Below are 26,350 nucleotides of genomic sequence, written 5' to 3'. Positions count from 1 at the left end.
GTTTCTCTTCAGTTAGACTTTATCATATGGCAGGATAACAATTTTGGCATTGCTTTAAGCACAACCCCTTAAAGCCCATCAGAAATCAAATAATTCCACACCGACCATAGGAAAGGGAAAAGCATTCCTCCAGATTTCATAGCATAGCAATTGCTTTTCTGAAAGGGAAGGGTGCATTCTCTGAAGGGATGAAGGGAAATCCTCTGCTCATTGTCTCATCTCCTGGAAACTTCAGCAACTTGTTGTGGCGTCGGATAGAAGAGGCGTGCTGCTTGGGGAATGAAAGGCAAATATTGACATACGTCTGATATCTGCCCCTTGCAGCATTAAGAGGGTTTCTCCTCAGGACAGTGCTACACAGGAGCAGTAAGTGCACTGCAGTGTGGCTGCTGAGAAGAGCACGCTGCCAGGTAGTGCAGCCACCTCCCTGTGCTGCCTGAATGGCTTTGTTTTTCTGCTGGTATGAAAACGAAATGCTAAACAGTTGGAAACAGAAGAGTTTATAATTTTTTTTATCAAAACTGGACGATGTGTGGCCAAGAGAAATGGTTTAGAAATAGAGAAGTTTTCAAAAAGTGGTGGTTTAGTGGTGGTTGTGGGCTCTGTGTGGGGCTTTTTATAGCAGCCAGTGGCTTCATTTTCAAAAGGCCACCTCTAAAGCTGGCCCTGGCCATCTCACACAGGTCACGAGCAGGCTTGGCACAATGCAAAGCTTCATTTCCAAAGGCTGGAGTGTGTGGGACGTGATGCTGGAAACACATGCCCTTTGGTTTAGGTTGTGTTCAATGAAAAAGCATTTGAGGAAGATCAGGTGTTTGCACCAGCCATGCATGGAGGGCCTTCAGGTGTCTGTGATGTCCGTGTGCCCAGGAGGTCCTGAAGGAGCTGTGGCTGCTGCAGCTGGAGTGGGGAGTTCAGCTGTGCTGGGTCTCAACTGTTACACTGCATCATCTGCATTGACATTGCTTAAGGAAGGTAGGAAAAGGCCTTTACGGTAAAACTCAAAGAGAGGAAAATAATCCTAGGGATTGCAGAACAACTGTTTTTGTTTTAGCAAATCTCAGGTTTCCACAAGAGTAGCTTGACTCCCAGATCTCCTTTGAAATGTTCTCATTCTCCCGCTCTAGTTCTCCCATCTCTTCTCTGTTCTGCTCTCACTCTTCCTTCTCAGTCTCCTTTGTTCCCTTTCTGCTCACACACCAGCTTTCCTTGTATCTTCCTAAATAAATTCATTCCATGTCAATAATGGCCATTATTTTTTCCCCCTCAAACTTTGGCTTCTAGAAAAAAAGAGTAACTTTTCCCAGGCTGTTTTTTTAACATTTCTTTTCTATTCCAAACATTAAGTGATATTTTTTCAAACATTCCCAGAGGCTTATATAGTGATAAAACAATACTACTGCTGCCGCTAGTAAGAAAGGAAGGCACCAGCATTGCCCTGGTGGCTCAGCACGTGCAGATGTGGGTGCTATCCGTGCTGTTTCCTTTTCTCATCAGGCAGGGCAGGCTCCCTGCCAGCTGCCCTTCCTCCTGCCATTGTCTCCAGGATCTCTGATCTGATTTCTGGGTGGTCCCATGTGGAGCCAGGAGTTGGACTCGATGATCCTTATGGGTCCCTTCCAACTTGAGGTGTCCTATGGTTTTATGATTCTGCTGTTCCATGGCCTCAGCCTGCAGGAAGTTTTGCATGGCCTCATGCCCCAGACCGAGAGCATCTCGAGGGGCTCTCAGCCCAGCTGATGCCCAGGTGGGCCTGGTCTGAAAACAGGAGCCCTGGACAGGGCACCCACAGGCAGGGCATCCTAGCTCCAGCATCACACTTGATGCGCAGTTGCTTTCAAGGCTCATTAACTTAAGCTTTATTGTCTTGGACTCCAACCTGTAAATACATAACAGCTACCTGAAGCGTTCTCAGCAGGGAAAGATGGCACTGATTGAGCAATTGCCAGAAGTTCTCTCTGCAATTCGCAGTTGAGCTTCCCCCTGTTTTTTCCTGTGCTGCACCAGCAGCGGGGCTGTCTGAGCGTGCCTGGCGTATCCCTGTGCTAGGCAAACAGAGTTCGTGTTCCTAGGAGCTCACAATTAGGCAAGCTATAACATTTTCACCAAAACAGTGTTCACTCTTAATCTGAGAGTGGTGCTGAGTGCAGACACCGCACACACAACAGAGCACGACACATCCTATGCTCACTGCTCCCCCCTAAACTGAGAAAAAGAAGGCTTGTATGCTTAAATACTCAAGAGCAAGGGATCAAAAAATTGATTTGGGCATTTATCTTCAATCCCCTGTGTAATTATTCTAAATATACCAAAAATGAAAGTCTGCAGGGATCTGAAAGATAAAGGTATTTTAAGCAATAAATACGATTCTGAGAAATAAATAAGATTTTGAGCAGTAAATAAGATTCAATAACAAAAATACAATAAAAAACCAGAAAACGATAACGTCAGACAAATAACTGCCAACGTTAAATAAGTAAAGGAAATAATGAAAGACATGTAGTCACTACAGCATAGCTAGGTGTTAAATTTATATGCTAATAATTACATATTTGTTAGAAAGAGTAGTTGAAATCAGTCTGATCACGTAGAAGGAAAAGCAGTAAAATGCATTGTGGAAAGGATTTTCTTTAATCCTACTTGCCTGGCCTATATGTATGTGTGTGTTTTTGCTCTCTGGAAGAGGTCTCTAGGGAAGGGCTGCTGCCCCCCACCAGGCAGAAGAGCTTCCTTTTCCTTTCAGGAGCATCTTTTGAAATGTTTCCTGTGTTCAGAAGTTTAAAAGAGAGCCACTAGACCCTATTGAATTTGTTAATAACCATTTTTTCCCTCTCTGTACCGCATTATCTGCAAAAGGAGCTGAATATAAGCCCCCCCCCTCCACTGAAGACCCAACCCCAAACAAAACACACAGCACCTTTTATAACCAGGTTGCAATGTCAAAGCTTTTATTGCTGACATCTTGCAAATATAACCCCGTTTGTTACTCTTTCAAGTGCAAATGGGAAGAAACACATATTCCTCTTCTGAACGGAGGATATTTAGTTTGTAATCACTTAGGAGCAATGAAGTGGAACTCCATTAGGTCCGCGGCCGTTCGAAGCCGCTGTGCTGATGCTTGGGGTGGGTGGTGCTCAGCACAGAGTCACATTAAATGGAAGAAGAAATTACTGCAACGGTCTTATGGAAAAGTCTGCCTGGTGTCATTACCCAGCTCTCACATTCATAACAATCGCTGCAAAGGCCGTAGGCAAAGCAAGATGCTTGGTTAAGGCTCTGTCCATCCTCCACGTGTTTACATTGCATTTACACGTTGAAAAAGTACCATCCATTTGGACCCAGCTGGGCTGGGTGAGCAGAGCTGCTTCTACCAAGCTGGGGTAAGAAGTTATTCAACTAATCTGTGGTGTTGTTTGCAAGCAGGATGGCAGGACCTCTAGAAATCATCAGGCCCACATGATTTCTGCTAGCTTCAAGGGAAAGCTCGTGCACACAAAATTACACATACGTGCACCCAGCTGAAGCATTTGAACTATCTCAATTTCTTCTCATTTCAAATATGCTATAAGTAATTTCCAGTCTTAGGAAACCGATGCTTGGTTTCTGCTGAGCAGCATTTGAATTATATGAATATCGATCGCTTTGCTGGGGGAATTGCAGTCGGATTTTCCGTTACTTATACATCTGTGTCTGTATTTTGGCATTTATTGGTCCAACCCCCTGGTAGATTGCCTGCGTTTGTAGTGTCTGAATTTTGATACTTACTGGTCCAACCCACTGCTAGATTGCCTGCACTCGTGCCTCCCTGCAGGTGTGTCCGTGCTGTCCCTGTCCCCAGGACGTGCTGCCCTGCTCTGCTGCATTTTGCTTGACGTGGTAGAGGGGATTTATTCATTTCTGCCAGGACGCAAAAAATCCCTTTGCACAGCTCTGCTTGGAGGCTCCAGGGTGGTAAAATACACTGCCAGTGTAAAGCCCAATTCAGTGCAGCTTTCCTCGGCTGCAAAATGCGTCGAATAAACAGTTTCAGCTCTTTCGGTGTCAGGAAACGCTTGAGTCTCAGAAAAGCCCATAATTGAGTGTACCTGTGGCACGGGGCTGCGTCTAATCAGTCGCTGTGTAGGTGGGTAGTGTCAAGTGCCATTCATCTGCTTCCCCTGAGATCTGTGGAAACAAGGAGGAGGGGAAGCGATAAGACAAAGATATATAACCATGTTGACCACTGAAGTACATGGTTAACAACTTAATTATCTGAGTTCAGCTATCAGTCAGAAACAAACCTGTACAATTTAGACATACTTTATAATTTGCTATAAAAATGGCATAATGATAAGGACAGTGTCGCCAGAATTAGAATCTGCATTAAGTGTGTTTAATTTAATTTTTCTAATTAAATTTCTAATAGCTTAAATATGTGCACTGATAAAACGGTTAGCCACCTGCATTTAAATGCCACCTGATGCGTTTATTTTGGAACAGCGGAAGACTGATATAATTTGAGCTCGAGTTCCTCTGAAAATTCCTTTATTAATGGGCGTTAAATTATTCTTTGTGGCTGTGCTGCTCGTGGAGCCGGAGCACCGCTGCCGTTGTGCGAGACGCTGCGTTTTCTGAGCTGTGGGGAGGGGTCTGTTCAATTAGGAATGAAAAAGTTGCTTTTGCCCAGATCTCTGTCGAGGAGGGTGTTGAAAAAGCGACCACAAGAGCATGAAGAGAAACCCACCCTCCTTCCTTTCGGAGGAGTAAGTGAAAATTGACATTTTGTTTTAATTGTGTGCGGTTGGATCCTGCCAGGGGATATCTCCAGGCCAATTTGAAATGTGTAATAAATTACAAATATAATAGTGATTAAAAAGCCCTCTGTTAAAAAATCAAAATAGCTTAATTTTGTGAATTTTACGCTGCAGATATTGCTACAGGGCTAAGAAAAAAGCAAAAACGCACAAAATCAATGGTTATTAATAGTTTATTTGTACTCTGAGCTCCATTCATTTTTTCGTGTTTTACTACCCGAAGAGAGAGTTATGCTTTCACGTCAGTCCAGAGAGAACAGGGGAGAGCAGGAGCCCTTCTGCAAGGACAAATTAAACCTGGACTCTGTGTGGTTGGAAAATAGAAATGCTAAGAGGGAAGGTCAGAACAAAGCTTTCTGCCTGACTTCAGCTCTTCCACCTGGGCCAGAAGCGGCAGTTCTTGCTCCGTGCCGTCACTGATGCTGTTCAGTGATGTTATATCTCTTCAACAAATAGCAAAGAAAAAAAAAATGCTGAGCACATCCCAGGAAAGCATGGCTCAGTGTGCCTGGTGCTGGGCCCTGCTGGGGTCTGTGGGCACGTGGGCAGCCGTGGCTGTGAGCTCCATGTGGAACTCAACCCACGCTGGTGGATGGAGGAGGTGGCATGTAAGATTGCGTTAGATTAGATGTTTCATTGAGAGAGGAGCGAGGTCTTGGCAGTGCTGCCCAGAGCAGTGGGTGCCCCGTCCTTGGAGGTGTCCAAGTCCATGGATGGAGTCCTGGGCAGCTGGGGGAGGGCAGGCAGCCCACACAAGGTGGGGCTCTGGGGTCCTTTCCAACCCAAACAATCCATGGTTCTGTGAATTTTAAGGTCCCTTCCAACCCAACCGTTCTATGGCTCTATTATCCTATAATGCCAAGAGCTGATGGATGGAGCAGGCAGCACATGGTGCTGAGTGCCAATGGATGGAGGAGGTAGCAGTAATGTTGAATGCTGATGCAGCAAGGGGCTGTGCCAGGTGTTCTGGGTCTGTGCTCAGAGCCAGATTTGTATTTAGCCCTTTCCCTGAGGAATGCCACCACCCAACATCCTCAGCAGTGTTTCACCTCAGTTGTATTTCATGACACGGGCTGTCTCAGCTCCGATGCTTGCTCCTTTAGTTCTGCCACACCTCCACTTTCCTCACACTCCTGCACATGTCCCAGGGTGAGATTTTAAAAAAACACCCCAAAGCCGTCTTATTTTGATTCAAGCACCGACACTGGGAGAAGTCAGAGTGTGCAAATCTCGCTCTAAGCACTTTAAACAGGAAGAACACTGATTTTTCAGCACAAAACACAAGGATGCTCCACGCTCTGCCTAAGCCCCTGGAAGTCCGTGGGATTCCTTTTATTGACTCCGCTGAGCACTGGATAAGGCAGCAGAAGCAAACGCTGCTCAGACAGAGGGACCCCGGCCACGTGGCGTAGGATTGTTTTCAATTTCCTGGCCCTTTGATCTCATCTGGATTCCCTTAACATTTACCTTGATATACGAAGTATTTCCAGCTGCTTGCACCAGAGGGGTGTGAATATGCACAGCTGGAGCTGGGTGGGGGACGGGCACAGCGGTGCCACCCAGCCCTGTGCCCGCAGCTGCATCCAGCTTTCCTGGATTCGCCACCCACCCATGCATTTTCTATCCAGATCTGTTCCGTGCTTGGTTAGAACTCAGAAATACAGCATCAGAAAGTGACGCTGGTTTTGCCCGTAGCCTTTAGCCAATCTTGGCTCTGATTGAAGCCCAGACACAGATCACGTAGGAGGTGATCCTTTGAGTTTGGTGCCAGGATGTAACTGGGCAACGTTACCCAGTGGGTTCGGGCTGCATGCAGCACTCGCCAGCAGCTCAGTATGAGGAGTGGTACTCTGTTTAGATCATCTGCCTGAGAAGGATGATAAACCATAACCAGGCTTTATTGTCTTTTTGGATGAATTCTAATGAAATGAATTAATCTCCATAGAAAAGTAGAAGTTTTTATAGCTGTAAATGTATATCTGAAATGAACGACAAATTTGCTGCGACCGTTTTAGAGCCGGTCCTTTCTTGCACTGAGGGTTTTGTATACAGTCCTGTTATCGTTCACTTGTGCTCTATGCTTTTTTTTTTTGGCAGCAACGTGCTCTGTTTGAAAGACCTTACTACACGTGATACTGCCAACAGCCCGTGTTCAGAACACTTCCCACCAGAGCCACTGCCAGTAGTGATGCTCCTGGGTGCATGGCTGGCAGCCAGTGAGGGTGTTGCTGTGGGCAAAGAGTCCAAAGAAGGGCACAGGGCAGGGGCAAAGCGTTGGGTGTCCCCAGTGCTGTGTACACTCCAGCCCCCCAGAGGTGCTCACTGGAGCCCCCAGTCCCACACTTCCATGACAAACACTTCCATAATGCTTCATTATAGCAGGCGGCCGAGAGAGAAGTGAGATGTGTGAGTACAAGAAAATGAAATCAGTATTTAATTACTAAATATTCTACATCTAAAAAAAAAAAAAAGCTTAAATAATTCAGTTTGATTTGGTCTAATTAGCCTGATTTCCTAGTATTTAGCCCTAATTATGTGATACATAAGCCCTAATTATGTGGTACGTATACAGTGTGCTCTCTAAAGTTAAAGATCAGAACGGATACTGACTTAAATGATAAAATATGTTAAATTATTAATTATAATTAATCTTACAAAATAGGCATAATTAGTTTAAGTACTTTAGATATTCTACTTAATAGCATTACGCATTATATGCAAGGTTGGAACATTTGACAAATAATGCCTCAAATGAAAAATGCCAGCAGGTCCTTGGGTGTCCCACCTGCAGACCCCGTGGGGTTGGAAGGGACAGGTCCAGGGGGGCTTGGAAAACTCTTCCTGTTGTTGGGGCTGTGTGTGGAAGATTGGAGGAGCTCGTGAACGTCTCTAAATGCTTTGTTACTGGAACGACTTGTTGCTGACTTGCTGCCTAGCACACAAGCAGCAGGAGAGCTTGAAAAACCATGGGTTTTGCAGGTTGCAAGATGCACCTTTACAACATTTGTCTCTCTGCTTGATAAACAGTGGAGTTGCCCCAGGTATGATACTGTTAGATAAAGCAAAGCGCCCTCCAAGGCAGAGATATTTATAGTTCTGCTATTAAAGTGTGCCTTACAGCTCATTTCTCTAGCGTAATGTTGGCAAAATTAGGCTGAAATTACCGTGAAAACTGCTTCTCACCAGATTCTTTTTTATAGTTCTGTCCTTTGATTAGGTCAGAAGTTGGCAGGGTCAGCTTTCCTTGGTCGTCGTGGTGAGTACGCAGCAGTACGCAGTAGAGAAATAGGAGCCGATTCCAAAATCACTTGGAAAAGGGTTTTCTATTTCAAGATTTGTGGAAACAGAGGGGAGGAAGAGATTCTGGGATATTTTCATCAACCAGCTCACCAAGTGCTGAAACCCACGCCGTGATTTACGGCACCTCCCCCGCATCCTGGCACGCTGCCCAAGTGTTAATGTACGTCATGAAAAATAGTAATGAGTTCACCTTGAAAACAGTCACATTATCAATATCACAAAGGCTCTCCATATTTTTAAATTGCCTGCTGTAAAGAGTAGACCAAAATATGCTTGAAGGCATTGTTTGAAGATTTCCTTGTTGTGTTTTGATGGAGGTTTTAGAGTCCACTGTAATCTATTGCTACTTGGTAAACCTTACTGATCGCTCTGTTATTATTTAATTTTTGTGGGTATTTGTGAATGTATTCCAGTGCAGTGTGAAATGCATGTGCTTTATAACGAGGTGTATGTGCATTGCAAACCGTGTGTGCATGCATCTAAGTAGTTGTCTGTAGCATCATGTCTTCATCTTGGGAGCGCGTAGATGCAAGCCAGGCTTGTGAATCTGAAGATGCATTATGAAATATAGGGGATCTAATCTGCCATATGTGGGGTTTTTTTTTCCTGTATAATGACAAACAGATTAAATTGTGACGAGGAAGACTTGAAGATAGGAAACTAAGTGTGGATACATTGTACGTGTGTACATTAGAGATCCCCCAGGATCCATTAGGATGTGGCACTGAGGGACGTGGGCAGTGGGCACAGTGGGGTGGGTGGGATTGGGGATCTGAGAGGTCTTTTCCGACCTTAATGATGGTTCCACGGTTCTGTGTTCGCTCGTCCAGAACAAAGTGGGATGAAGAAGCTGTTGAGTGGTGTGTGGGGAAGAGCCAACTGCTCTCACAGCGGAGTGAAGTGGTGACATCATTGGCTCGCGATGGTTTCGACCAGAAGAAATGGGTTTGTTCCATGCAGTTTGTCTCCCTTTGTATGAATCCCCTACGTATGATGCCCCAGAAGGTGCAAGGAGAGCCATGCGAGCTGCTGACCCCACTCCTTCCATTCCAGCAGTGTCCTCCTGCTTCTGCTCCACGCCGTATTGGCTGTCTTCTCACCCTGTAGCAGCATACACATTTGAATAATGGAAAGGACACCTTAAATTACGTTGTCTGCAGATATTACTCGGGCGCCCAGGATTTGCCACGCCGGATCAGAGCACTGGTCGATCTCATGGGGCTCCTGCCCTGCAGCACCTGTGTGGCACACGGCACAGCTCAGCTGCCCCAACGCTCACAGGGGGAACCCCAGGCCCTGCTTAGGGTACGTGTACATTCTTCACAGACCGTTCCTGAACTGCTGCCTTGGCACAAAATAGCTTTCCTCTCTTCATTAAACTCCCCTGAAGATTTGCTCCGATTTTTATGATTTGCACCGTGTGTTCCCCCCCCACGTATACATTATTTTAATAGTTTATTTTAACCAAGCTTGTTTTTCCAGGTCATCCTTTTACAGCATGAACCGTGTTATCATGAAGATGTGAAATAAATGTGACAAAGTGATACGGTCCTTTAAATCTGCCTTAATTTTACTGGGAACACTGGTGAGTGAGCCTGCAATGGCTGAGATGTCTGAGTGTCTCTGCACACATGGGTGCACAAAAGGGCTGATTGCAATGTTACATGTAACACTTTAGATCTTTTCTGAATTTTCTCATTGCCATTTCGGTCTGTTTTCATCACCCTTTGCATAACTAAGCTTTTCTCTGCTCTGTCAAACCAATCTCCCCTTGCACTTCAGCCCTTCCTGTGGATACTGGTCCAACACTCAACACGAAGCCCTGCTCATTGCTAGCTGGGACTGCTCTTCCCATCCATTCATTCTCTGCCTGTGCTCTGCAGGCAGAGGATGCAGTGCTGAGCCACATTTGGGAAATGAGGTAGTGTAAAAGTGTACTTTTTTCCTCAAAAAAGAGAGGATTTGCTCTGGTGAGGGCTGATGAGTGCTCAGGGGGCTTCCTTGCTGGAGTTGGGGTGGGCAGGGGCTCCTGGTATCTCTTTGTTTTCCCGGGAAGCAGATGGCCCAGTGCAGAGGGAATCAGCGCAGCACAGAGCTAGGGACTCTGGCTAAGACCATGAGCAAACACATTGTAAGCTGTGCTTTCCTGGGGCATTAATCCATGAAGATATTAAAGAAGCTACCGGCACCACATCCCCACCAAGAGGTCTGCTGGCAAGCCGCGGTTGCTGGTGCAGAGTTTTCCACCCTGTTGTTCCCTATCAGACCCTTTGCCTCTTTTCCTCGTGTAGGTCCCCGTGTCTGGTAGGGAGCTGTGCAGGTCAGGAGCACTGGAGGAATTTTCTTCTAGAAAAAATACGTTGGAGCATTTTGTAACAGGGGGGGTGTAACCAATAGAGAACTGCAGAGGTACAGGTACACACAGGTGTCAGTGGAGACTCTGCCCAGGAGGGATTCACACAGTCCCAGATTCATAATAAGAGTTCCTGTCCTATCCTGCCTGCTCACCTCTGTATTTACATACATTTGTTAATTTTGTCTATCCGCAGCAAATGCAAGTCAATGCCAGATGGGCAGAAATATTTGCTAGGTGAAGCACTGCATGTGGTTGACCTGCTCGACTCCAGGGGCTGTGTGCAATTGAGGTACGACTTGAGATGTACAGGATGAGCAGCACAAGCTGGTATTTGTACTGCTAGCTTATCACAGACACAGTTTCAGTCACACCAGGCTGTAATTTTAGGGGATTATTATGTAGGAACTGTATGAAAATGGGGACCATGTGTCAAAGTTCGTGGCTCCTGGTCAGTATCCAAACTGGAAACCTATGGACTCCAGGTGGGGCCAGCTCTCGGTTGTCAGTGAGCGATGTTGGATCTCATGGCATATTCCTCAATGGCAGAGGTTTAACATTCTGTTTAACATTCTTGTGCCTCCCAGTCTCTCTCATTCATTTAAAGGAAATCCTCTTTCTCCTTGACAGCCGCATGCGATTATCCAAACCCATCTAAAACTTGGGTGAATAAGTATTAGTTAGACCAGCTACTCCACAAACCAGATGTGAAACCAAGCATCTGATCTGATGTCACGTTAGAAAACAGCGGGGCTGGAAGCAAGGGGTGTGACAGTGAGAATCTTCAGTCTGTTTTAGAAGACAGAAGCAAGCCCCACTAACCTGCACCTAGACTGAGCAGGACAGGCTTGTTTCCATCCACACTGCTCATGCCACTCCAGCAGCCATGGGCTGGCGCGTGTGCTCAGCTCTTTGTTCTCTCCCAGCGGGCGGCAGGTTCCTGCATCCCACGTGCCTAGGTGCTCTTTAATCTCTTGTTTGTCTTCTAAAATGGCTGAATACAACAAAGATCTTCTGGTTTATTGAAATTGCATAAGAAAAAATTACTTAAGCTAATACCCGAAGGAATTTCTAAATCTTAGTTTTGATTTATTTATTTTTTAATTCTGCATTACAATACAGAAAAAAAATATCTGTCCTTCCACCTGACTAATGTTAGTTTGATGATTATACTAATATTAACTGCTTTACCTGAGTAAGCAAAGAAAAGGTAAAATACCAGTCAGACCAGCTGCTAATTCACACAGTGTTGTACGATGGTTATTAAAAATACCCCAAAGATGTACCTTTGTGGTTCAGTCTTTTGAATTAGAAGCAGAATATTAATTTAGGCCTGAAGCATGATTAAACATTGTAAGGCCCCCTAAGAATTTTCACCAAATTTTCTTGGATTTCTCTTTATTGGGTCTTCCTTGACTGTGTTTAGCTCTGTAATTGCTTTGCTCCTTTGTTGATAGGCTAAAGCACAATGTGATTTTCTCCATGTCATAATATTTAAGAGGATGGTTCAATGTTCCGCATGTATGATGTGCAGCTGGGGCACACGGAGTCATGATGGGGGTGTAGGCTCTCAGTAGCTTTTCTTTTTCCCTTTTTTTTTCCTCATTACTTTTGTAGCTCTGCAGAAGGAAGTGACAAAATTTGTCCATGTGGGCAACAACCCAGAAAATGCAGTGTGTTTCTGTGAGGGCAGAAAAGGAGCAGAACCTGCCTCAGCACCTGGTGGTTGCAGGAAATTCCAATCATAGATAAAAAAAGAGGTAAAAAATATCCTTCCCTTTCTTGGAAGGAAAGGATACCCCTTCTCCTTTTTTGGGGAATAAATTAAAAACATTACATTGATTCGAGTTCCCTGGGGGATTGAAGAGTTAAAATACAATTGGTAAAATCCATTACTTACATGGATTACATATGGAAAAACAGCTGTTTGGAAAAAAAGAAAGTAAGAAGATCCCAGAGCATGAACAGAATGTCACTGGTGTCCTAAGAGGGAGAAATAAGGAACATGGCCTTCTCAGTGCCCAGCTCTGGGACACACGGGGCTGGTTCCTCACTAAGACCATCCACCCTAGCTCCAGGAGGGGCGATGAGAGGGGGAAGAACTGAGGTGCTGAGTGCCTGCAAAGCTTCCAGGGGAAAGCTGAGCCAGAAATCAGTTCACAGCATAAATGTGCAGCCCAGTGCTTTTCTTTATTGGTAGAGTGTAATCCAAAAAAGGCGAGGAGTGGTTGTTTAAAATTGTAATGAGATTTTAGATGTTCGTATTCTCTTAGTGTTAGGGAGGCCTTGGTGACAGTAGTGAGGGGTCTGCATGTATATCACTCTGTGATCCTGGTTTGCTTTGGACGTCCTAATATTTGGCTGTGGTTAGGTAACTTATGTGTAGAACCACTGAAACTCGAATATGTCAGCAAAAATGCCAACATAGTTCTGAAGTACCATTAGGTAGAGCTATTCAGATATATTGATATCGTTACTCCAGAAAGTAATAATCATCTTCTACATGCATTGATAAAGACCTCCAATTCCTCACCGTTTTTAAAGATCAACACCATTTGCTAAAAATACCAGAATTTCCATTTTGCACGATACAAAACAAGAGAGATCTAATGAAAAAGGACTGTGCTGTGTTTGTGCCCCAAGGCCACCTTCAAGAACAGGCTGGTTATGACAGTCAGCAAAAGTCTGAAGCACATTTTATTTGTGCATTCTCAATGAAAGTTGGGAAGAAAAGCAGGTCTGTGCTGACGGTGATGCTGAATATTGAAGCAAATCAACAGTACGGAAAATGAGGTAGCTGTTCGTTAAGAAATTATGATTTATAAAGATAGTAGTGACAAAAAACCCCCCAAAACCTGCATATTTTGAGGCATAGTGTCCAAAAATCCTTTATTTAAATTCTTTATGAGAGAGAGGGGAAGAAAGGAGTGAAGAAATTTTTAATCAGAGGAAGTTTCATTTGAGTTGGGGTAGTAAAGGTTATAACCAAGTAGCAGAGTCTGCACGAAGCACTGTGGTGGCATCTCAGAGCATCAAGGTAAAAGGTCACTGAAGCTCTAATCATAAACTCTCTGAAGCGATACTCAGAGCTTCTGTAACTTCTCCTGGAAGAGCGATGGAAACAGAAATGACTGATGGGCCTTGAGAATGACCAGGACAAAGAACTGAGCGGCCTTCGTGGTTGCTGCACTGCAGTGCTGTTAACTTTGTTCTCCATAAAGCAACAACGAGAATTTCAATATCAAGCAGAGGAACCGGGCCCAAATCATTATACAAAGTCAGTAATGATCATTTCTGGAATATATTAAAAAAAAAAACAAAAACAAAAAAAAACAAGCAACCCCAAAATATGTTGTCCTGGTCGAGCTAGCGCAGAGCAGTCAGTGTGTTAATTAGCAGTATCAGCAGTGCAGACACTCCGTTTTCTGATTCAACTGTGCAATTAAAACCCCGCAGCTCCCCAAGGCACCGGCTGTTAGCTGGGATTTGGGATCAGTTCCCTTTCAGACTTTCTCTGGCTGTGATTCATGCGAGTTTGGAGTCCCAGTTAAGTCATGTGATACGGGAAAATCGTTTCCAGCCTTGTTAATAGGATTTTAGTACGTTCAAATCAAATGAGTGTTCTTATGCACTGCATTTAAGTTTCTGAAGGTGTGGTGGGCTCTTTGTTTAAAAGGGAATGAATTGCATTTCTTCCTCTGGCACAATATTTGCAACCCTGCAGTTCTACCATAGCACCCGATGGGCTCCATTGATGATGCACCCTGTTCCTCCCAGGGCCATCTTCCTGAAAGTACACGTCTTCCCAAGCACTGAATGGCAAAACTTTAAAATACTCTAAAAATGACATTTTTTCATGAAGAGTCCACATTAGGGAAATAACATTTTCAAAAATTTCAAATTAAATATTAGCATTCTTTTTAGATATTCTTGGTATTAATGTCTTTACCTTTTAGTGACTGCACACTGTTGGTTATACTCATGAGTTGTGAGGTCACTGACCGGTTATCCATCCCTCTGTATGTTATTCTAAAGTATTAACAACTGGAAATAACAGGCTGGGGATTGGGTTAGATGAGCTCTTCCAGTAATACAGATTTTACCTTCACAAGGAGTTTATTTCTTCCCAGTGCAGTGACGGAGCACTGGAGCTGCACACGGAGGGGGTGGATCTCCTTCTCTGCAGACGTTCAGGACCCACCTGGACACCGAGCTGTGCACCCTGGGCTGGGAGCTGCTTGGGCAGGGGGTTGGACTCCTTGATCTCTGGAGGTCCCTTCCAACCCCAACAGTTCTGTGATTCTGTGATTTTGCAACTTGAAAACTGACTGGAGTGTGCCGTCCTACACTCTCACTTGTTTTTAACTCTAACCACACATGCCTTGTTTCTGTGTTCAGTACAGTTGCTGCACATTTCAGACACGAGCAAGAGTTTACGCTGAAGCCATGGGCTTTCCCAAGAAGGCAGAGAAGAGACACTTGTACCAGGTGGAAGCGTGTGGTGAGTCCCGTCCTTGCTCTGCAGGACGAACCATTTTCCATTTCTGCAGTTGGTTTTGGGTAGCATTCCTGCGTTGTCCAGGCAGTGCTGCTGCCTTCAGGCTCCTGGCAGGCAGCTCTGCCATCCCTGCACATCCACAGAGAGTGCTATGAATAACAATGCGTGGAGTCACTGCAAACTCACTGCCGTCCTCTTTCTGCATTATCATTTTTCCATATGGGAAGTGGAAAATCATTTTGAGTGTGTAGAAGCAGATAAGTATTCTGGTCCTGGGCATTTTCTGAGCTTGTTTACCAAGCGCCCAGGCTCCAATCAGTAGATCTAATTGACCAGGAGCAGCGTGCAGCATCACTCTGATTATTTTTGGAGTTATCTGTGCCGAGAGGAGAGGAGGCTGCCAATGGCTGCTGACATTCATGCCCTTCCATCAGGGCCCTGGATCTCCTGGCACTGCCTCAGTCGCACAGAGGTGGGGCTAAGCCCAGTGGTCAGCCCTGGGAAGTGGTACCTAAGTCCGTTTTCTCTATTTTTCAATTCACACTGCCCTTGTGATGGCCCCTAAAAGGTTCTTCAGGGCAATCTTCGGATCCATTCAAAACAAATTAATTAAAAAAAAACAGCAATCAAATAAGTGCAGGCTTGCAAGATCTCAGGAACCCCCTCTATCTGTGTCATTTCAGGGGGGTTTATTTTCAGGTGTGGAAAAAGTGGAGAACTGTGACCTATTGTACTACCTATAAATGAAAAGTAGGTACTAAATATTTTATTTTTCTCCACTGGTCTGTTTATTCTTCTGCCTCGCTTTTCAATCTTCATGCAAAGTTTGTGCATGAGTGTGTGTGTGTGCTTTCTCTCTAAGAGCACATACAGTATCTGTAACCGTGGGCTGGATTTAATAATTCAAAGTAATATGAAAGCTTGCTGGTATGGAAATGGGCTTGTGATTGGCTCGATCTGCCAGCTGGATGGGATGGAAAATCTCATTTTTGGCAAAATAATCAAAGATTATCAGCTGCATCCAGGAATTTCTGGGGTCTCGCAGAGAACGGTCGCTTTCTCTGCTCACATGCGTTCAGACTTCCCCCACTGACACACAAATATAATTCAGCACATACCCAAATATTTTTGTGTTGTACTCCTGTTACCTGTCTCACTCTCTGGGTTTTGTGGGCTTTTTTGTTCCAAGATATCAGCAAAAGAATGAGGTCTTTGACTGCACGAAGGTGATGCTCTGGTAATTAGTGTACAGAGGGAGAGTGTTAACAGAAACAAAGTGCAGGAAATAAGACATGGCTGTATCAGCTTTGGTCTTTCATCTCTTGCTCTCTTGGTGATTTACAGTAATATATTTGTAGTCTCTTAAGATATTACTGTTTTGCTACCAAAAAGAAGTAGTGTTTGGGGAGTATAACCTAACTTACAACACAGAGAAACAACAAATAAATACGTATATCTATATATACTATAGGTGTTAGGTACAGATTCCCACTCATCACAGAGGAAATAAGGGATCCTTAGCAGAGAGTGATGCCTTCAACTCTGAAATACTTTGGCCATTGTGTTTTAGAGGAAAAGTTTAATCAGTTTAAAAGTTCTTAATCTGGTTAAGGTCCTCGGAATCCAGAGTCTCTGCCCTTTAAAATGTATGCCTTCATATATATGTATATAAGCATATGTAAATGTATATAGATATAAGCAATACATATATATGTATTATTTTTTCTACCTCTTATATAAATATAGATATAGAGCATCATGATTGGAATTCCCTGGGGGTGTTTTTGTGGAACTTCAGAGGGAATGTGGCTGACACTTGTTCTTTGTTGCCCTTGGGCTACGGGTTTGATCACCGACTGAATGGATTTATCTGTGTCGGCAGAAGAAATTTTTCACTCTTGTCGTAAGTATATTTTACAATCCTTTCTCATGTGTAAATGAAGTACAAGTACATTCAGGTGCCCAGCTTCAGCAAGGTGAGGGAAAGGGAGGCAGCAGGTAGAAGGGCTGAGAGCTGACATCTGAAGCCCTCTGTTATTGAGCAGCTCTGGGAAACACGCTGCAATGGGGAGGCCTGATTTGTTCTGAGCATGAGACGCAAAAGAGCAACGGTGAAATAATTGGTACGAAGATGGAGAAGCTTAATTTTGATGAAGCAATTAGTAGTTGTTTCCTGATTGCTCTCACGACTGTGAAGAGGAGGTGGAAAAGATCGCGTCACCTCCATCAATTCCAAACCACCTCATGGCTCCCGAGACCTTTTGCCCCGGTACTGGGCACCAGTGAAAGTTGCTTTGAATTTATCTTTTTTTTAGAAAGTGTATTCTCAAGAAGGTTAAACATAAATTAGTCATAAAGCCGACAAAAGAGAGAGGAAGAGACGGAGCTGTATGATTTTCATCCAAATTTCCGTGTGTTCAAACAGTTAAATTCGGGGAAAAAAAAACAAAACAAAACAAACCAACACGCCACAACAACAGCAAAAGAGCTGAGTTCTTTTTCTCCTTAAAATGATAATAAAAACCCTTTGGAAAACAGCACCGTTTGTAACCCCAAACATTAATGTGCGCTGAGCGATGTAATGCTGCAGATCTGAGCGCTGTTTAAGACAACAAAGTGCTATTTGATAGTCTAGCCTTTCTGTGGAACAGCTCCTCTTCCTGCCTTTGATGTCTGGATGGTTTATTTAATCAATTATTAATCAAAGTTGTGGCATTCTTCTTATATATTTAGGTAAAAACTAAAAGATGCCTTTTCTCGCTTTCTTGTTTAAATAGAATGTGGAAATACTTGCTTTTGAACCCCCACACACACACATAAAAAAAAAATACATATTGGAGAGCTTCCAATTTGGAGTGCTTGAGCACTACACGGTGCGTTGAGGAAAAGAAGGAGGAAAAGATTCCCTGTTCCTGGGTCGTGCAGCTGTGCTGAGGCCACGAGCCGCTCGGCTCCGTGCAACAAAAGCAGTACAAATAATTGGATTAGTGTTCCCCTCGCCCAGGTGCTGAACCTGACACGGAGCAGCGCTGCGGAGCGGGGTGGGCAGCCGGACAGCGTGCGGAGCATGGCGAGCAGTTGGTAACATTTGGCAGCTTAACAGAGAAAAAAAATGACTGCTAGGGAAATCTCAACCGCCGCTAATTAGCAGCAATGAACTGTGGGTAAGGACGGTACATTTTAATGTGAGAAGAATTTTACAATAACCACCACACTGAAAGAAATAGAACGAAATGCTCCCTAGCTGACCCTTGTGGCAATCTAAGCTGCATATTGCAATAATCCTGTAAATTACTATGCTTTTTTATACAGTAACTTGGAGTTAATTAGTAATTTAACATTCCTCTACACTATTAAATGTCTTTCTTGCATTATATTATGTTGTTTCATGGTCTTACCTTAACACTAATGGGGTTTAGTTATATTTTCTCAAAACAGTAACAGTAAAATAAAACCGGATGGAAAATTAATTAGCTCTCTTTTACCTCTGATTTACCTGTCTGTAACAATTAGGCAAGCGGGCTGGGCAGTGTGGGGGCATGGCAGGTCTGGGGAAAGCAGGGGGGGGGCTTGGGGCCAGGCAGGAGCTGGGTGTGGTGGGGTGTGGTAGGTCCTGATGGGGCAGAGTGGGACACAGTGGGACGCAATGGGATGCAACGGGATATGATGGGATGCAATGGAATGCGACGAGTCGTGACGGGACGCGATGGGAGATGATGAGATGCAATGGAACGTGATGGGACACAATGGGACACGGTGGAACACGTTGGTGCACGACGGGCTGCAGCAGGATGGCTGTGACAGAGCAGTGGGGAGGTGTCCCCAGGGCACGTGCACTTGGTGAGGTTGGAGCTCAGCACCGTTTGTCCCTTTCGCTGCCCCCTCCCTGCAGCTGCACAGCTCTGTGAGCTAATTAAACTAACCAACAAAGATGGAACCTGTGATCTGAGGGAAAGTTTGGGATATAATTATGTGGGGCATCAGGTGAAAGAGTCTCCCCTAGATTAATCCCTCACAAATTAAAAGCTGGAGCGCTTTTTCCCTCCCTTTCTGCTCGCCAGCCATCTTCTCAGCTGCAGTATTTGCATCGGTTTGAAGCTGCCATCCTCTCACCTCTGTGGGATCGATGTGGTTTGGTGGAACAGGCCCAGGAGGAAGGGACGGTGCACTTGGAAGGGCTGAATCCAACACAAAACGCTTCCAGAGGACTTTGTCTCTCGGGGCTCCTGCTAAAAGCAGAGCTGCTACCATTTAAAACCCCATTCTTTGCAGCTGGATTTGAGCATCCATAAAAAATTCATCCGTGCTTTAAGAGATTTCTGCTTTTCTGTCCTCTCCATTGTTAGACAAATTGAAGTGTGCACTCTGAAGGAGTGTGGCAGTGAACTGAGAATTTATTTACTCATTCGATTCTAATATTGAGAGAATCTGCTCTCCCCGTTCAAAGGGTAGAGCAACAATGCGAGTGACATCGGGTCAGCGGCACTTCACAGCTACCTGTGAGATAGAATTGTTCTCCTGGCAGATAGGAAGTGACTGAAACCTCTTTTTCTCATCAATGTCTATTATGATTGATGGCTCTATGGTCACACTGAATATGCCCTTTTTAAATAATTCACAATGTCATCATCATAGTACTAGTTTATAACTAGCCTGTTATTTTTACCTTTGTTCATTCACTAACAGGAGATCCGATAAATTAAGCACTATGGATTTTGGTAGCATTAGAGCTGACTGAAACCTTCCTTTTCCTTTATGTTTTCTTCCTTTCTTCCTTTCTTTCTTTATCTTTCTTCCTTTCTTTCTTTATCTTTCTTCCTTTCTTTCATTTCTTTCTTTTTTCTTTTCCTTTCTTTTCTTTTCCTTCCTTTTCCTTTCTTTTCCTTTTTCCTTCCCTTCCCTTCCCTTAGCTTCCCTTCCCTTCCCTCCTCCCTTCTTTTTTTAAGACAAAGCCTTTTCTCACACAGTAGCAAAGAGTTTTAAAAAGCCACAAGCATCAGGTATGATAATTCATTAAAAAACAGCTTACCAAATCAATCTATTCTGTTGATGACATTAATTAAAATATAAACAAAGTACCAAAATAAAGCAGCTGGCATAACTTAGCTTGGATTCCAGTTAATCTATCATTCAGAGAGCAGCAAGGATGCATTTTAGACATCACAGATATAGGCTGTAGGTTCAGAAAGAGAACCGGTCGTTAATTGATGCCGAATATTATTCTTCGAGTGCACTGGAAATAGTCCAAGTAGAAGGTGCTCAGTTTGGATAGCAGAATGATTTTAACAGTGGCTAATGGATAAAATATTTAATAGTGTACTTTGCAAATCAGGTTTTATTTGTTTAACTTGGAAATTAGGCTTAGTGAGTACTATTAGAGGGTAGCTGAGCATTTATCTTCTTAACTGTAGAAATGCTGCTGATAATTAGTGGATGTTAGGAATCACCAGATATGTTTCTTTGCCAAGTCTTTGCAATTAGAAGGCTTTATGCAATTCTCACGTTGCTTGAATTATTTTTTGTTTAACAGCTGTAAGCAAATCTTGTCCCTTCTTTGTGTCCCTGTCCTGGAGTGCTGTGCCCACACCAGCAGCAGGGCTTGAGCAGCATGGGATCCATGGGAGGATGTGCTGCTGGACAGACACGGGCAGTGGAAGTGCTAAGGATGAAGTTGTCCTGGAGAGGATGGGCTCAGCACGTGACAGCACAGACATGGCTGGGCTCGAGATTCCCGTGCCTGGTACAGGCAGGATGTGGGAGCAAGAAACCTGAACCTGTGGTGGGTTGAAGAAGTCTGAAATTACACTTTTGGTGATGCATGAGATCTTCTGATCCTGGGGATTTTTCACTTGATGTCATTAAGAACACGAATACCATCTGTTTCCTACAACTACGTAGCTGAGATTCCTGCACCTTGTAAATTGGAGCTGGGTGACTTAGCTCTTCAAATCTCTTCAAGATGTACATCCAAATTCTTTTGTATTTCCTTAACTTTTTCTTTCTGGTAGGAAGCAGCTGCCTCTACAAAGACTGAGGTTTTGGAGATGCTCAAAGATGATGCCTCACAGGAGCGGAGACGATGCTGTTGCCCTGCAACTCCCTCTAGGACCCCATGGTAGTAATTAATAAGAAGTCAAGTTCTCAACTAGCTGTGACAAATTGGAAAGCTGTGAATTTGGAGATAAGAGTGGAGGGTCACAGTTTATTTGTAACTGGGTTATCTAATCGTAATAAGCACTTACAGCAAAAAGCATCATAAAAGAAAATAGTACGGTACAAGAACCTTAGAGTAATTGGGTTTTCCCACACAAATAAGATCCACGTAGCAGAAGAATTTCCCTTTGAAGCAGCTGTTATAAATTTTGGGTCTACAGTTTCCATTAGCCCCTCGTCATTACTGGTCCATTGCAAAATAGATAAAATGCATAAAGCATCACCAACATTTGATATCGTAATCCCATTTGGTTTTATGTTTCCTAATGTTTCTCAATGTGACCATAAGAACTGGCAAAATCACAAGAGGGATAATGCAACATTTAGTTCACTTTCATGAAAATATTATGAGGGGGGTTTGGGTTCTTTTTAATTTTTCATTTTTCAGTAGTAGACGATTGGCTTAAAAAAATATCTAATTTTGTGCACCATTAGCTTAGAGATTTGTATTTAAAAAATGACAAATTCATTCACATAGATCAGAGTCTTTAGAAAAATTTCTTCCTTCTGTTTGGAGGTGAAGGTAGAAGCAACAATGTAATAGGGAAAATACTTGTTTTTTTTCTGGGGCAGGAAACTGAAAGGTGAAGTGCTGACTCTGCGGCGGGTAACAGCAAACCTTCTGTATCAGCACTGCAAGATTGCTGGGGTTTTGGACAAAATATTTGGACTTGATTTAATTTGATTTCTCACCAGGCTTTAGGAGCCGGACGTTGCTAGCACACGTTCCTTAGCAGGGATACTTGAAGCAGCAAGCTGGGAAAATAAGCCTGTGTTTTCAGATGCATCAGTGTTTCCATTCCCTTTCTCCTCACAGGCACCAACCCCTCCACAGCTCCCTCCTGCATTGCTGCAAGAGGGCAAAGGCTTGTGATGCTGGCATCAGGAGGGAATTGTTCTTCACGTGGCACATGTCAGCCAGGTGGGTAACAAATCACAGGAACCCTCTGTGGCATTTCCAGGCATCACACGACTCCCAAATCTTGGTGGGAGGTGCAGGGGATGTGTTGCTTTATGGGTGAAGTTTGCAGCTAGCTGGCCCAACCCGCGGCTGCCTGGGGAAGGGAGGGAGGTTTGGCTTGGTGAGGCTGGAAACAACAGAGGTTGTAGGCAATTGCTTCCAAAATATGTCCCACTCTAAGCCATCCCTGTCAAAGTCCCCTGGACCTCCAGGATCATCTCACAGCTTTGCAATGACAGCATCTTCACCATTAGTAGAACTCTTTTCTACTCTTTCCATCCACTGTTTAGCAAGGCCCAGACCAGAGATAACTCCAAGTTAAGGCTGAGCTCTTTCTTCCTTGTTAGAAATACAGATTGAGTGCTGAAACCTCATCTGGAGCCCAGGCACCATCCTGGAGGGGACCATCAACATCTGCACGAGAATGGTCATAATGCTGCAAATCTACCTCATGCACATGAGATATACACATATATATGTGTACCAGAGGTGGGTATGTGATATACATACCCCATTCAAAATTAGTCAGTGTGCCCTAAGGAGAGATTTATCCGTAATAAAGAGCTCTGGATAATGAAGTTTAAACAAACACCATCTTTCTAATAGATTTTTTTGTTGCTTCTAGGCAGCAGCAAATGTTACACCCCCTCTTACCCCCCACCTCCAGCCATTGGGTGCCATGTGTGGCTCTGGCCATGCCATTGGTGATGCACTGTGCCAATGGGGACACTTGGTGCTTTTGGGGACTAAAAGGGGACATTCAGTGCTGCGAGGATGCTCGATGCCACTAAGGGTGTGTGGTGCCATTGGAGACAGTTGGTACCAAGGTGATGCTCGGTGCCATTGGGGATGTTTGGTGCCATTGGAGATGCTTGATGCCACTGGAGATATTTGGTGCCCTGAGGGATGCTTGGTGCCCTGGGACAGGAATCACTAAGCTCCCCCACCCATGGAAAACTCTGCTAGGTGGGGCTGCAGCGTCTGAATCGCCATCTTTAGTTTATGAAAATTATAATTATTTTGATTTTTGTTCCCAGACAGCTTGAAATGTTGCAAAACTCTGCAGGTGCTCTCTGTTATAACAAAACCCCGGAACAGATGGCACAAGGTACCAGGCCAGCTCAAGGGATTAAACGCAAGGCTTTTGAAATTTAAAATTAAAGCCGAGTGATCTTGGGAAAATGCGCCTGCCAAACAAGCGCGCTTAAAAAAAAAGTTCTCCAAGTTCTCCATGCAAGCTGATTTAAATTCAAATGAGTCAAAAATTGGGCACTTTAAAAGTGCTTAAGAGAGGATTAAAAAAAAAATGGGAAGCAGGAGCTTTGCTCGTTGCTGCAGCGGGACTGTTTGTGTCCGAAGGCAGGTTTTCTCTTCGCTCCCTCCATAGTGCTCTGGGTGAGTGCTCCCAGGATGTTTCCTCCCCTCTGCCCGCTGCTTGCTCACAGCAGGACCTGTCCCCAAAGGGTCGTGCACACCCGTGTGCTGCTGTCCCAGTGCTGGGGGGCAGCACTCAGGAATGCTGCAGGAGAGGGCTGTGCCGTGCTGTGAGGCAGTGCCATCGTGCAGGCAAGGTGATGCAGCATGCCCCGCGTGGGGACGTGCTCGTGGTGCCCGTGCTCCAGATGTCCTCTTTGTTTCAGCAGCATTGTTTCCCCTGCCCAGAGCAGTTCCAATTTCTCATTGGCACGGGACGCTGTTTTCTGCATATTTTTTAAAATGGCTCTTAATCATGAGCCTAGTGGGGGCACTGAGGCTCACAATGAAGAATAAGCCCACAGGGTGAGAAAGCAGCAACCTCGGGGCTTTGATGGCCTTGTTGGCCCGAGCCTGGACCCCAGCAAGCAGCAGCTACAGCTCCATTTAGCACCAAAAGGGCTGGCAGGTCCTGTGATGCTGGCCAGTGTTTGCAAAAGCCTTTGTTAATGTGTTAGATAACCTATTAATCACAACTTTTATATTTGTATGCAAAACGTGCCCGGAGGACAATTTAAGCGCTGACTGCGAGCGCTTTCTCTGTTTGTGCTCTGCTCCCCACACGAGAAGTTCCCGGACAGGTTTGGGTCTGAACGCAGTGTGATTGCAGCCCCGAAAGGGTGCTCTTATTTTCCTTAGTGATCCCCATCTCATCTTGTCATCCTAAAGGTTTGTAAGGACTTTAATTAGGCACGCCGGGTAGGGAGACGACAGGGAGCAGCCCTTTCCACGCCCAGACACTTGATGGAGGATGATCACTTTGGCAGGTACAGGCTGGCAAGATGAACCGGTGTAAATTAACTAGGAAAGGTTAAATTAGAGTAAAATGAGGATTGCAGACAAATCTTGGAAGCCGAGTTAATCCAGAGCGGTGCTGTGGGCTGGCTGTGCTGCTGAGTCCTCCACGTTGAGGCTGCAATGGGGCGGCCATTCTGTTCGGGACAGTGGTAACCACGTCAGTGGGGACAGCTGAAAACGGTGCCAGCGTGGTAGCAAAGTGTCAGTGTCAGTGTATCCCAATTATTACACTCTATGCAGTGAGACCTATTTGCTATGGGTTGATCTGGATTGGTTTTTAGAGCTGTAAGCAAACAGAGATTGATCCTACCGTTTTGTTATTATTATTTTTAATTATGAAAAAAATCACTTTTGCATTTTATCAGGACAACTATTCATCTCGGTGTTCAATTACGGGGTGCACTGCATGAAGGTACCTTTGCCTATATTTCATCTTTCCGTTGCAACGTGACTTTTTGCACATGAGGAAGGACCTCCTGCCCACCTTGGTGCACGCAGCCAGGAGATGCCCTTTGCCACGTGGGGCTGGGGCACATCTCTGCGTTTCCAGATGGAGATCTTCCTCACCCCCACTACTGCCAAAGGCATCCCCTCAATGAGGGGTGTGGGAAAATGCTCCGAGGTCCCGCAGCACCATTTCATCACAGCTATAATGGCTGGGAAAACGTTTCTAATTTGTTTGGCAGCCGTTAATCTACCCCTTTGTTAGAGCGTTTGGTTCTGAAGTGTTTCTTCAAGGACTTGGTGGTTGCTCTAGATATTTCCTTCCATAATAAGGATTATATGGCACGTAATCCTGAGAAAAGATACAGTAATTAATTTGAAAACTGCTGAGGAGTCGCTACGTATTTAAAGCGTTAATGACACGCGGTCTTGTTATTTTTTTCTATTCTCCCTGTGCCACCGAGGGGCTGGGCACACAGTGTGGCCAAGCACACGGCTCAGTGAGCACATGGCACATTGCTGCCCAGCACAGGCACAGTGCAGCAGCCCCCCGCTGCCCCCAGCAGCACCGGGCGTTGTGCGGAGCCGGCGGGTGCGGGGAAATCACTCTTTAAAGCTCCGGAGAGATGCAGTGCATTTATCAGCTGTGAGTGGATATCATTGTGTTTATAACAGAGTGGAGGCACCATGCAATTTTGCTCTTGAAATTGGTTTATATAGATGACTGGTTGCTGTGAAGTGTGTGTCAGAGTTGCATGCAGCGGTTATGAAGTAGTACAATTGTCATCGCTTCTTACATGGTTGTTGAGAAGAGCTTGAGAGCCCGGCTCAGTCAGCTGTTGAATAGATAACCCAACACAGTTAACGTGGCATACATTGTAAAGAATTACATGCCTGCTACAATGAGCTCTGGGCCTTTGGTCTAGATAATAATCCTGGTGGGTGTACCACGTGTGCGGCTGTCTGATCGCTCAGATATGACTGACGAAACATAAAGAAAAATGTCAGTCGCCGAGAAGAAAAATGCTGCTGTAAGTTTGTTTAAGGTTCACCTAAACGGCCGCGCTTTCGGATTTAACCCCGAGTCTCCCACACCGCCGGCTGTCAGCTCAACACACCGCCGTGTGTGGGCCCTGTTTGGGCTGTGCTGGGCTCTGCTGGCCGTGGTAAGGGTCCGGCCATCCTCAGCTCTTTGCTTCGAGGACGGCACGGTCCTCCTGTCACTTCCCATTTGCGACGCGTGAGCCTAACGCCACTAAAAAGGGTGAATGTTCACGACTTCTTAAGTGCCGTGGCAGAACTCATTTCCCTGAATTGAAGCAAGTCGGGATAATCAAGCTGGCAACACAGACCGGGCTGCAGGAGTGGTAATTAATACTGCTAGCAAATTAAAAAAAAAGAGGGAAATGTTGTCCCGACGAGAATCTCAGATTGGAAAGCTTGTTCTTGATGAAGTAGAACTGTGGGTTGGGAGGACCTCCCAGACAGACAGGTTGCAGGCACCCCACTTAGGTCGG

Source organism: Cyrtonyx montezumae, unplaced genomic scaffold (genome assembly GCF_038088225.1).
Source record: "Cyrtonyx montezumae isolate F1298 unplaced genomic scaffold, pur_monq_1.0 scaffold_7, whole genome shotgun sequence".
Classification (NCBI taxonomy): Eukaryota; Metazoa; Chordata; class Aves; order Galliformes; family Odontophoridae; genus Cyrtonyx; species Cyrtonyx montezumae.
This window is presented reverse-complemented; position numbering follows the sequence as displayed.